Below are 13,712 nucleotides of genomic sequence, written 5' to 3' on the forward strand. Positions count from 1 at the left end.
TCACTTAAACCTTCAGAGTAATGAATTTATTGTTTTTGTTGTTACAGCTATGTACCTTTCTTTTATTAGACCATTATAAAAGAGGATTATGTAAACCCTTGAACGCTTATGACCTATCCAAAGATGATGTGCACATGTCGACACCGTCACATAGATCAGTGGTTCCCAAACCTGTCCTGGAGGACTACCAGGCCAGTCGGGTTTTCAGGATAGCCCTAATGAATATGCATGAGAGAGATATGCATATAATGGAGGTGCTAGGGATGCAAATCTGCTCCATGCATATTCATTAGGGCTATCCTGAAAACCTGACTGGCCTGGTGGTCCTCCAGGACAGGGTTGGGAGCCACAGTCTTCAATTAATCTAGTTTTCTCTTGCTCCAGCGCAGTTGTCCGAGCTTTGCATGATGTTTCTGGTTATTTCATCTCAGGGCCAATATAATTCCAAAGACAAATCCAGATGTAAGGCGCTCCATAATGGAATATCACAGTAGTGCCATTTTGTTCCAGTTTTTACCTCCTGAAAGGAAGCAGACCCTTCTGTGAGTTGAGCAATTGCTGCATGAAGTGAAGGGTAGTAGTCTATTAGCTATGTAGCAACGTTTATGATTTTATCCCTTAAAAGGTTTAACAATTCTACTCTTTTAATCTGTCCTTCCATTCCTCTGCTAACTCTGTTACTACAGTTTAACATTTCTATACCACTACTTGACATATACAGCACTGTGCAAGTATATAAAAAAGAGACTATTTTTCTCCAAGACTCTTACAACCTAAATGTGATACGCAAACAATACAATTTCTAGTACTGTATATACTCAAATATAAACCCATTCAAATATAAGCCAAGAACATTTTGTTAACTTGAATATAAATTGATGGTTTATATTCAAGTAATCCTCTCTGTCCTTCCTTCCCTCCTTCCTCTGTGGCATTCAACATTCCTGCCATTCCCATAAGAGCATAAGAATTGCCATACTGGGACAGACCGTAGGTCTATCAAGCCCAGTATCCTGTTTCCAACAGTGGCCAACCCAGGACCCAAGTACCTAGCTGGATCCCAAGAAGTAAAACAGATTTTATGCTGCTTATCCTAGGAATAAGCAGTGGATTTCCCCAAGCCATCTCAAAAACGGCCTATGGACTTCTCTTTTAGTAAATTATCTAAGCCTTTTTTAAACCCCACTAAGCTGATTCCACACTAAGTTAACCGATTCCTTCCCTTCCTCAAGTTGTCATGCTGTGGCCAGCTCTGCCCCAGCCCCCCCCCCCCAACTGAAACTCTCACTCTCAATTTCCTCTTGTTGTAAAGATGATCCCACACATACACACACTCCCAGACTCACCGTAGGCCCCACTATGTCTTTTAGATGGCCCAGTGGTAAGCTGGAGCAGGAGCGATCTTCCTCCACTCCTGCCCATGCAGTCTCCATACCAAAAATGGCTGCCATGAGTTCGACAGCAATATTGCGAGATTGCCAACGAAACTTGCAGAAGCCATTTTCAGTATAGAGATTGCATGGGCAGAAACATAGGAGGATCTCTCCAGCCTCAGTTCACCACTGGACTACCAGGGCTGTAAGGTAGGCCCAAAGAGGGCCTATGGTGGGTTTGGAAGTGGGAGGGGGTTCCTCTTTACAACAGGAGTGTGTGGGATTTTTCAGTTTGGGGGGAGGGGAGGGCTGAGGGTAGAGGATATCTCGAGGAAGGGAGGGAATAGCAGGAATGCTGGATGCTAAGGGAGAGGGAGGGTAGGCCAAAATACACTCATATAATCCAAAATTTAAATTTTTGAAGCCTTTTTTGCTTAAAAAAAATCTCAGTTTATATTCAAGTATAGACGTAATCACTAAAGTATTAGTTAAGCAGGTCTAGGATTGAGAGAAGTGGGTAGGGGTGGTTTTGGATATAATCTCAGAAATGAGTCTTTAAGTGGAATTTGAATTTATTTATTTAATTTTCTATACCGTTCTCTCAGGGGAGCTTAGAACGGTTTACATGAATTTATTCAGGTACTCAAGCATTTTCCCCTGTCTGTCCCGGCAGGTTCACAATCTATCTAATGTACCTGGGGCAATGGGGGGGATTAATTGACTTGCCCAGGGTCACAAGGAGCAGCGTGGGTTTGAACCCACAACCTCAGGGTGCTGAGGCTGTAGCTTTAACCACTGCGCCACACACTCCTCCAGAGAGACGAAGCAAGACATACCAACTCAAGAAAGCCATTCCAGGCACTGTCACATGATAAAAAAGTGCCAAGTTTGGATATGTAGAAACTCATATTTATTACTGTATATCCTACATAGGGGACATGGTTGACTTCTGTGCAGGCAGAGGGATGTAGCTCCAGTTTTCATCCGATCCTAATCAAAAATTGTCAGCCTCACACGATGCTTGACAGGTGCATAGATTCAGTATTGCCCACTTAAGCTGATGAGTTCAGGTTCTGAGAACATTTAGAGCAGGGGTGTCCAACCTCTGCCCTTGCCAGGTTGGGTTTTCAGGATTTCCGCCATGAATATGCATGAGATCTGTTTGCATACAGTGGAGGCAATGCATGCAAATGTCACGCATATTCAATGGGGAAATCCTGACTGGAGTGTGGCCCCTGAGGATAGAGGTTGGACATCACTGATTTAGAATATGCTGCACAATTTACACGTTCTGCTTGCTTTATGAGTAACTGATATCGAAAAGTATTGGTTAGAGTTTGCAGCAATGAACTGAACATTTCATTGCACTCTTTCTGGTTCAGGTTCAGTTTATTTGATTATACCACAGATATATTGAAAATCTAAGCGGTTTCAATTGATACAACCACTTTTCATTGAAGCAGCAAAGCAATTTACAAAGGAGTTTAAAAAATTAAAAATACCGTACACAACTGAATTTGATCGGCTAAAGTGGATAGAGGTCATAGATAAAGTTAAAGTAGAATTAACATCAATTACACAAATATGACCTCAGACCAAAATGACACTAGCTGACACATGACTAATGGAGAGGAGGAGCTGGCACTGTGCCCTGATGCTGGTGTATTAAATTGGGATTAAAAGTAGAGTCTGTCCGATTTAATTTTTACTTTGGGAAGAATAGAATTTCAGAGAAGCGCTGTCTGATAACTAAAGTCAAGCTGGCAAGTGAATTCCAAGCATAGCATCAACACTCCAATACCACCTTCCCTGGAACTGGAAAGGTAAGATGAAGTAGAGGAGATGAAAAGATCCTGGGAACAAGAGAATCCTGAGCTCAAACCTTATTAATTTGTCGGTGCGGTGACCATTAGGATGCAAATGGTCGTGGCAGCTGGTAAATCTATTTGGGGGAAGACTGAGGTGTCCATCTGCCGACCAGACATGGTGTCCCTTGAGGTCTGCTGTCTGCCTGTACTAAGATCTAAGACTTTACGGAGAGACTTTGCCAAGACTCATCAAGCATGCTGCTCATTCGCGTTGGCACAAATGATATTGCTAGATAGGGTTACTAGACATTCGGATTTCCCCAGATATCTTTTCAAAACCCGGCACTTTGTCCAAGTTTTGAAAAGCTTCCCGACATAATCGCGTCGGGAAGGGACATTCGGGCATGCATGGATGCAACGAGGTGACATCACGCACACGCATGCATGCGTGTGATGTCATTGCATCGTGTCCGCACATGGCTGGGGGCAGAACAGGGCAGAAGAGAGGGGCGGAACAGGGCAGGACAGAGGCGGAACTGAGTGGTCCTGGGGGTGTGGCCATGAGTCCAAATTTTCCCAAAGGAAAATCTGGTAACCCTATTGCTAGGTATCTCACCAAATATATCAAAAGTGACTTAATGTGTCTGGAGGAGACAGCAAAGCAGATAGGTGTGCAGGTGGTGTCCCTGTTGAAGGTAAGAGTTAAAGCAAAAGCTTGCATCCTGAAGATGAATACATGATTCCATGGATTGCGTCAGAGAGCATTTTGGTTTCCTGAACCATGGGATACTTGATTTTCCACGGGCTACTGAGCAGAGATGGTGCCAGGTGATCGAGGCCAGCAGCGTGCCTGATTTTAAGACAAAATGGGATCGTCACGTGGGATCTCTTCACAGGGAAAGGTAGGGGAGGGTCATTAGGGTGGGCAGACTGGATGGGCCTTGGCCCTTATCTGCCTTCTATTTCTATGTTTCTAAACTGACTTTTGCAGCAGGTTGGCTAACCTACAGAAGAGGGCTTTAAACTAGGATCACTGAGGATGGGTGAACAAAGCCTCCAGGTAAGTAAAACATATAAATCCCGTAGTCAGGATTCTATAAATTGTACAAGCAAAATCCATAGCATGTAATTGCAAAGAGGCATGGATGGGTCAGGGGTATGCCTAGCACTTATGCACCTGGTATGGTATCTAAAGCTACCGCCTAGGGCACATGCAGGCTAGAAGTCATGGCCCCAGGTGCAGCTAAGAGGGAAGGAGAGATTCCTCTTCCCCTTCTCCACTTTCTCTAACAGCAAAACCCACTTCCTCACACTTCAGATCCAGTTCGGCTTTTTAAACTCAGCTCTCTCCAGCTGGTGGAACAAAAAGAGTCACATACAGCAAAAAAAAAAGTCACATGGATTTTCTTCCCCAGAAAGAGGCAGTATATGGTAGCAAGGCTTGAAAAGTATAATACCAAAGGGCTTTTCTCAAACCAGCTCTTTTAATTAATTCCCAGGACTAAGCAGATAGCACAGCAGTATGACAGTACAACTAGATCAGCGGTCTCAAACTCAAACCCTTTGAAGGGCCACATTTTGGATTTGTCGGTACTTGGAGGGCCTCAGAAAAAATAGCTAATGTCTTATTAAAGAAATGACAATTTTGCATGAGGTACAACTCATTATAATAATAATAAGAAGAAGTAGAATAATTTTATTTCTTTATATACCGCCCATCCAGAAGTTCCAGGCGGTTCACAACAGGAGAACTGAGGCATATCAGTGAAGATGCAGTAGAAATCAGTAGAATACAATACCATACAATACAATAAAATACAACATGATACAATGTAGAGTGACACAAAGCAAAGTCGTCATCATAAATTTACCAAACAGTAACTATAACGAGTTTTACCTCCTGCAAAGTTGTCATATAGTTTAAAAAAATTTCCTTTTGGCTAAGTCTTAATATTGTAATTTAAAGCTAAAGAGACATATGATCAAGAAACTGTTTTATTTTACTTTTGTGCTTATAATAAGCATAGTGAGGGCCTCAAAATAGTACCTGACGGGCAGCATGTGGCCCCCAGGGCGCACGTTTGAGACCACAGATCTAGATGCTTCTCACCAAAGGTTGGTCACAGCATTCTTTCACAGTCACCAAAGTGTGCCCCCCCCCCCCCCCACTTCTACACTGCAGCCGATAAGAGCTGCTTTAGCAGGGGCTGCCCCCAGCTCACGGTTGATCTGTGCTCTCCAAACTAGTGCTTTTCCCAGACTTTTCTTAATGGCTCTTGCCCCTTGCTCAGCTCTGCTCCAGTGGGACTTCCTGGAGCGGAGAAGGAAGTCTCCACTCTTTTTCCCATTTAAAGTGCTTCCAAAATAAAAACCTGTGCTGGAGTTCATTTCTTCAGTTCGTCATCAAACTTAAAACATATCTTCACAGTATCTCTGGGCAGCGCAGCTAGGTTCACGGCAGTCTCTGCTGTCTGCCTGCAGGCCAAGTGAACTTGGCTCCAGTGTTTCCCTGCTGGAAACACATCCCGCTGCTTCTTCCTGGACCGAAGGTCATATAGGTTACACTCCTCCCCCTCCCTGCTAACTGCAGGACAGGGTTTCTAGCTCTGACATGGCTTTTTACAGTCACCCAGCCCAGGGCTTTTCTGCTCCTCCCCAGGACTTCACAACTCCCTAAGGCTTCAGGTTACAGAGGGATAGCAGCCTATTTGCCCTACCCTCCAGCAGTCGGAACTACAACTGGGTTCCCTCTGAGAAGAATTACCATTTTTCAGGCTGCAAAAATCCAGACACATGGCACCGCCCTGTTCCACCTCTGGCCCTGCCCCATTCTACCCTAGCCCCTCCCAGTTCAGCATCCAGCCCCGCCCCACAAACCTTCTCTCTTCTTCCCCGACAAGCTCCAGCCATCTCTGGAGGGCCTGGAGCATGCGCAGATGTGTGTGACATCATCTGCCCATGCTCAGATGCCGGAGCTCGTCGGGGCTTTCCAAAACCCGGACAAACTGCCGGGTTTTGGAAAGTCCATCTGGGACCCCGGACAGTCCTCTAAAAAGAGGACATATCCAGGTTTTCCCGGAGACCCGGATGTCTGGTAACCCTACCCCTGAGTCTGGTTACCAGATGTCCGGGAAAACCTGGACATGTCCTCTTTTTTGAGGCCTGTCCGGGTGCCCGGACATTTTTTTTGTTTAAATGGGGGAGTCTGTCCGGGTTTAGCTGGCTCTCCTGACTCACCCACCTACCTCCTCCCTGGGCCCGGCCACTGTAATTGAATCTTCGGGCAGCCGCAGCAGCAACAAGGTAAGCCTTCTTTCGCCGACCTGCCCTGGAAGCTACCTGTCTGAACATAAGAACATAAGAACTGCCATCTCCGGATCAGACCCATGGTCCATCAAGTCCGGCGATCCGCACACGCGGAGGCCCAGTCAGGTATACACCTGATGTAGTTTTAGTCACCCATATCCCTCTATGCCTCTCGTAAGGAGATGTGCATCTAATTTGCCTTTGAATCCCAGCACAGTGGATTCCTTAATAACCTCCTTTGGGAGAGCATTCCAGGCGTCTACCACTCGCTGCGTAAAACAGAACTTCCTGACATTTGTCCTGGACTTGTCCCCCCTTAGCTTCAAACCATGTCCTCTTGTCCGTGTCGCGTTGGACAATGTAAATAATTTATTTTCCTGCTCTATTTTATCGATGCCTTTCAGCATTTTGAACGTCTCGATCATGTCCCCTCGCAGCCTTCTCTTCTCAAGGGAGAACAGTCCTAGTTTCTTGAGTCGTTCCTCATATTCCAAGTTCTCCATACCTCTTATTAACTTCGTTGCTCGTCTCTGCACCCTCTCTAACAGTTTTATATCCTTCTTTAGGTTGGGAGACCAATGTTGGACACAGTATTCCAAGTGTGGTCTGACCATTGCTCTATAAAGCGGTATTATGACTTTCTCCGATCTACTCGTGATTCCTTTCTTTATCATGCCTAACATTCTGTTTGCTTTCTTTGCCGCTGCCGCGCATTGTGCTTCAGGGTCCTATCTATCAGTACACCCAGGTCCTTTTTTTGTTCGCTCTTACCTGTTCTTGAGTAGGCTGCTAGCTGAAGATTCAATTAAAGCAGCCGGCTCAGGGAGGAGGTCGGTGTTGGAGTTAGAAGCTAGGGAGTTTGTGAGGTGAAGCAATGTCAGAGGAAGGAGGGGAAGGAAACAGCATGAAGGTGAAGAACCGGCTGTTGACGGCCTCCACTAATAGACCACTCGACACTCTTTATGCTGGTTAGAATAATATAAATTTAATAATAAATCAGCAACAGCTTACAAGAATAAATCTTACAGCATACAGAGCAATAGAGCACACACCAGTCCGGCCGGTCTGATGGAGAACCTCGGGTTGGTTCTAATCCTATGGTTCAGGGAGCTCTTTTTATATGTTTCTGACGGCTCTGCCTCTGGTTGATGCATGTTGCATTTCACGTTTTCATTGGTTAATTACATTCGTCATAATACTTAATTAAACTATTGATTGGTTAAACATTTTTGAGTGATACTGTATGTCACGCCTTTTTCTAGAACTACTCTTCTTTCCCGTAAATGTCCTGTTAATATACCAAGAACCCTTTTTTGAACACCTGGGCCTAACAATTTTTAGCTTTGTGGTTGACTTTCTTAAGTTTCACATCCTTATTCTTATGATGCTTTTAACAGCTGGCCATGCTGACTTGGGTGGAAGGTAGCTTTTTACAAGAATTGTTATTTTCAGCTTTGCCTTCTGTTTTGCTCTTCTCAGAAAAGCAGAAGTGTGCCCTTCTCTGGGACACAGAGCTTGACAGCTTTTAGTCAGAGTGCGTTTTCCAGCCATTTTAATCTTTTCAAGCAGCCATTTTAGGCCTTTAACTGTGTTGGCCTGTTTCTGCTATATTGGGGATTCGAACGGGTCTTTCAGTGGTCTTTTCTTCACCTCTGCTTTCCTGCACAGGGCTTCTCCTCCCCTTCCTTCCTCAAAGGGAGGGAGGGGGACTGGAGAAATAGCATGGAGGGAGGGCTGGAGAAGCATTATGGAAATGAGAGGGTGCTGGAGAAAAGAGGATGGAGTAGGATAGTGCTTGATGGAAGGGAAGAGATAGAAACAGTAGGAGAGGAGATTAGAAGGAGAGAGAAAGGGAGAGGCACCCATGGGGAGTTGGGGGTCGAAAGGAGAGAAAGAAAGAAGCATCCACAGGAGAGGGGGTTGGAAGGAGAGAGAGAGAAGCACTTAAAGGGTACAGAGAATGGGAAGGAGGGGGGGGACCAAAGAAATGGATGGATTGTGGATGGGGCTATGGGTGAGGTCATGTGTCCTTTGTTTTGTCTTCACAAATATGGTAACCTTACCTCTGTGCAGCCTATATAAAGGCTCATATCAAACAAGCAGTGCTGCACATCGCATTTTCTGGCACCCAGTTCAGAGCATGGGGGAAGGGGAAGGCAGACAGTTTCTGGAAGGAGCATAGGAAAAGGGCAAATGCCATATGGAAAGGGCAGAGAGAGGGTGGAAGGAAGAGAGTGACAAGAATATGAGAAAAACAGAAACCAGAGACAACAAAGGTAGAAAAATATGCCTCTGTTATTATTTTTTTGCTTTAGGATAAAGTAGTATAGTAGATGTGTAGATAAACATATATAAATAGAAAATGGAAATAAGGTGATCTTTTATTTAAGTAATTTTAATACATTTTTGACTAACTTTCAAATACCAAAATGCCCTTCCTCCATTATCTCCATTTTTGTTTTATTCTTATTTCCATTTTTGTTTGCTATTTGTCAATTTGTAAAGCAATGGCATACCTAGAATATGTAAAAACAACACTTTCAATAGGAGACTGGTGTGGTCATAAGATGTTATAGTAGTACAAATTTTCTGCAGAAGCAATGAGAAACCAGTACCAGTTCTTTATTGCTCAAAAAGAAGGAAAAAACCTCAGAAAAGGCCCTCCCACCTCCACAATAGTGGATATAAAGGTGGTTAAGCGGTAATCTCACAGGCAAAACCTTCTTACAAAAGTGAGCAATTGAGTAAAAAACTGTGCTTCACATAAATGCTGAATTATAGATAGAGGAAAAAAACCACTTATCTTAGAGCTGATCGGCACACCGACGGAGGCCAGCGTTTCACCGACAGGCTACATCAGGGTGTGACCCGACCGATCAGTCTGGGTGTTAGGCTGAGGTATGCTGCTGCGTGTCCTTGGAACTGGTCTCCTATCTCCATTCAGTTTTCTCTCCAGTATGGGTTGGTTCAGTAGCAAGAGAAAACTGAATGGAGATAGGAGACCAGTTCCAAGGACACGCAGCAGCATACCTCAGCCTAACACCCAGACTGATCGGTCGGGTCACACCCTGATGTAGCCTGTCGGTGAAACGCTGGCCTCCGTCGGTGTGCCGATCAGCTCTAAGATAAGTGGTTTTTTTTCCTCTATCTATAATTCAGCATTTATGTGAAGCACAGTTTTTTACTCAATTGCTCACTTTTGTAAGAAGGTTTTGCCTGTGAGATTACCGCTTAACCACCTTTATATCCACTATTGTGGAAGTGGGAGGGCCTTTTCTGAGGTTTTTTCCTTCTTTTTGAGCAATAAAGAACTGGTACTGGTTTCTCATTGCTTCTGCAGAAAATTTGTACTACTATAACATCTTATGACCACACCAGTTTCCTATTGAAAGTGTTGTTTTTACATACATTGGTTTTCAACATATCTGAGTTGTTTATAGCTATACCTAGAATATGTGACACCCAGGGCCCATCATTTTTTTATTTTTTTATCTTTATTGATTTTCAAACTTTGACAATGCAATACAATTAATTGAACATAAAATACTGCATAAAACGCACTATTAACTACACAAGTAATACATAAAACAATCATTTTCTCCCACCCTCCTCTCAATTATTAATACAATAAGACATATGATGTGATTACAATATTACAATTAAGTAATATAAATCCTCAAAATACATTTCCCTCTCCCCACTCACCCACCCTGGATGTGTAAGGGAATCTAAGAAAAGGAGAGATACGTGACCCTTATTGCGAGGTAACAAACATATTCAATGGACTCCACACTTTATTAAATGAACTACTAAACCCCATACATTCCACATTCATTCTCTCATATTTATATGTGGTACACACATTTGCCCACCAAAATGTGTAATTTATTCTGTCGTGGCTCTTCCAGTTATGTATGACCATTTGGATAGCTATTCCCATCATGATCAAGAAAAGACGGCTTTTATATTTATCCAAAGTAGGCTTAACGTGTAGTAATGTACCACAAATTATGGCTTCATAAGTTAAGGGAATAGATGACTCAAGAATAAGATTTATTTGTCCCCAAATTGACCTCCAGAAATTAAGTATCAATGGACAAAAATATAACAGATGATCCAAAGTCCCTATATTAATACGACAATGCCAGCATCTATTAGACTTAGTACTGTCTAGTTTTTGTAAACGAACTGGGGCCCAAAAAATCCTATGTAATAAAAATAACCATGTCTGTCTCATAGATGCTGACGCTGTACATTTCAACCTCCAAGTCCAAATTCGTGGCCAACGAGATACAGAAATATACTATTTTTTCTTGATGCTCCAAATGTCTCTAAGACTATTTTTTGGCTTTTTATTCAAAAATTCAGAAATTAATTTGTACTACTGGGCGGTCTGATGTCCTACTAAATCTGTCTGGTAGCAAAGGATCTGCAAGCTATAATAAGTTTTTCCATTCAGGGAACCCACTCTGAATAGCCTGCTTCAACTGCAACCACCTATAATGTCGAGACTTTAAAATACCAAATGATTGTTGCAGCTGTGAAAAATCAAGCAGTTTTCCATTAGATATAACATCATCCAATGTCCGAATACCTGCCTGCATCCAGTTCTTCCAGGAGATCCCAGCACCGCCTACTTGAATCTTGGAGTTTAACCATAAAGACTGAAAAGTAGATTTCATTATAGGAATATCTGATGATTTATAAATAAATTTAATTGTTTTCCATGTGTCCAATATTATAATGTTATCCTTAGTATATCTAGGTAGTCTGATACTTAATAGATGAGATAGTCGCATAGGGGACATAATTTTCCATTCTAGTTAAAGCCAATCTGGGAGATGTTCCATGAGCTCGGGGAGGATCCAATACATTCCCTGATGCATTATATAGGCCTGATGATACCTATAAAAGTTAGGAAAATTTACCCCACCCTCCACAATCGGCTTTTGTAAAGATACTAAAGCAATTTTAGCATTTTTACCCAGCCAAATAAATTTAGTAAGAATACTATTCAGTTTCTCGTAAAAGGACCCCTGAAAATACACTGGCAATATTCCCATTTGGTAGCAAACTACAGGCGAAATCATCATTTTTAATGTCTGAACTCTCCCCCACCAAAACAGATGCAATGGGTTCCAATGCTCACACATTTCTGAGACCTTTAGCAATAAGAATTTTTCATTTACTTTTATCGTTTCTTCCAATGTTTTCTGAATCCAAATGCCTAAATATTTTATACCTTCTTCCTTCCATAGGAAAGGGAATTTATCAAATAATTCTTTTGGACAGTGAACGTTTAAAGGAAGAACCTCTGATTTACTCAAATTTATCTTATATCCTGAAAATTTACCAAATCTATCAATCAGCTCAAGTAAATGTGGAATGGTTGTTTCTGGATTCCTCAAATGAAACAAAATATCATCTGCATAAGCAGAGACTTTATATTCTCGACCTGCATAAGGAATACCCTGAATCTCCTCTGCCTATTGAATGGCTAATAATAAGGGTTCCAAAACAATATCAAACAGCAGAGGAGATAATGGACATCCTTGCCTAACTCCCCTTTCCAGACGAAAACGGTCTGAAAAAGTATTATCTAATATAATAAAACCGTAGGCGGCGCATGCGCAGTCTTATCAGCGTGCTTCCGTAATCCGTATGTCCGTGGCCGCCAAGACTGCAGCATGCCCCGCGCGGCACTTCACTCCATTTTCGCCAGAGCGGTTTGCCCAGATAGGGGAAGCTGAACAGCTCACTCCCGCCTCTGCTCGACTTCCTGTTCACAACCCCCCCCCCCCCCCCAAACAACCGCATAGGAAAAACTCACTCCCTGCTCTCCTGTCACGGCGGTTTCTCCACATAGGGAAAAACTCAATCAATGCTTCCTCTACTCGGCTTCACTCGCCTGCTCCCAGTGGGCCAAGAGAGAGGGGGGAGTGGCTGCCGTGGTGATCTGGCCGACTCCCTGGTGACAGGAGCCGCGGCGGCACCTTTAAAGTGAAAAAATAACTGTGGCAAGGGAGCCGACCAACTGGCAGTTCAAGTTGGAGCTTTGGTCTGGCCTGCTCCCTGCCGTATTGTATTTTTTAGTTGAAAGAAGCGGCGGTGGCTCATCTCACGATCCCCGCCTGGGTCAGACTTCCGACGTAGGTGGGGATCATGAGAGGAACCACCGCCGCGTCTTTCAAATAAAAAAATACAATATGGCAAGGCGGGCAGGGAGCAGGCCAGACCAAAGCTCCAACTTGAACTGCCAGTTGGCCGGCTCCCTTGCCACAGTTATTTTTTCACTTTAAAGGTGCCGCCGCGGCTCCTGTCACCAGGGAGTCGGCCAGATCACCACGGCAGCCACTCCCCCCTCTCTCTTGGCCCACTGGGAGCAGGCGAGTGAAGCCCGGTACTTCCGGGTAGCTAAGGGGCGGAGCGCGGCGCGTGCTCAGGGTCCGGGTGGAGAAGCCGGTGTTACAGCCGCTTGCACACATTAGATCACTCCCAACCGTTCGAGGAGAACTGAGGGCTGGAAGAGTAGGTATGAGAAGGGGGTTGGGTTTGGGGGCTATAAAGGAATATGTGAGAGAAGGGAGCTGGGGATGAAAAAAGGATGAGATGGGAGAAGGGGGGCTACAAAAGGGGGCATGTGAGAGAAAGGGGCTGAAGACAGGAGCTGGAAGAATAAGTGAAGGGGGAATGAAGAGGGAGTTCTATGGAGGTGAAGGACAGAGAAAGGGGACAGATTTTTAAGTTGGTGAAAAAAGGTGGAAATAGGGAGGGTAAAAGGGGAAATGGGAGCCTGAATAGAGGGGGTAAGACATAAGAAGAATAGCCATACTGGATAAGACTAATCTATTCTAGCACCCGTTAATGTAAGGTGATGATGGACAGGGGGGATGTAAAACAAAGGGGCTGCTGCTGGATAAGGTGAGCAGTGATGGAGTGGTGGAGGACACAGGGGAGGTAAAAGGAAGGGATAATGGATGGGGAGCAGGCAAGGGGTGGTTGTGGACAGCCAAGGAAACCTCCCCCCCCAAAAAAAAACACAGAAAGCGACTAAGGAGAGAGAAAAATAAATAAAGACAGACACACACACACATATATTCTAGCACCCGTTAATGTAACGGGCTATAAGACTAGTTAATATATAATCTGGCAAAGGGGGAGCTATACAAGGTTTGAATCATTTGAATAAATCCAGAACCAATACCAAACCAATTCATAGCTTGAT

General features: G+C 43.9%; 1 protein-coding gene across 3 annotated transcripts in view; it reads left to right on the forward strand.

The window, feature by feature from the left end:
• The window catches only part of MYLK (myosin light chain kinase), a 607,164-nt gene that overhangs the window by 461,332 nt on the left and 132,120 nt on the right, over positions 1 to 13,712 (forward strand). The gene's annotated exons all lie outside the window — the stretch shown is intronic.

The sequence above is a fragment of the Geotrypetes seraphini genome, chromosome 5 (genome assembly GCF_902459505.1).
Source record: "Geotrypetes seraphini chromosome 5, aGeoSer1.1, whole genome shotgun sequence".
Lineage (NCBI taxonomy): Eukaryota > Metazoa > Chordata > Amphibia > Gymnophiona > Dermophiidae > Geotrypetes > Geotrypetes seraphini.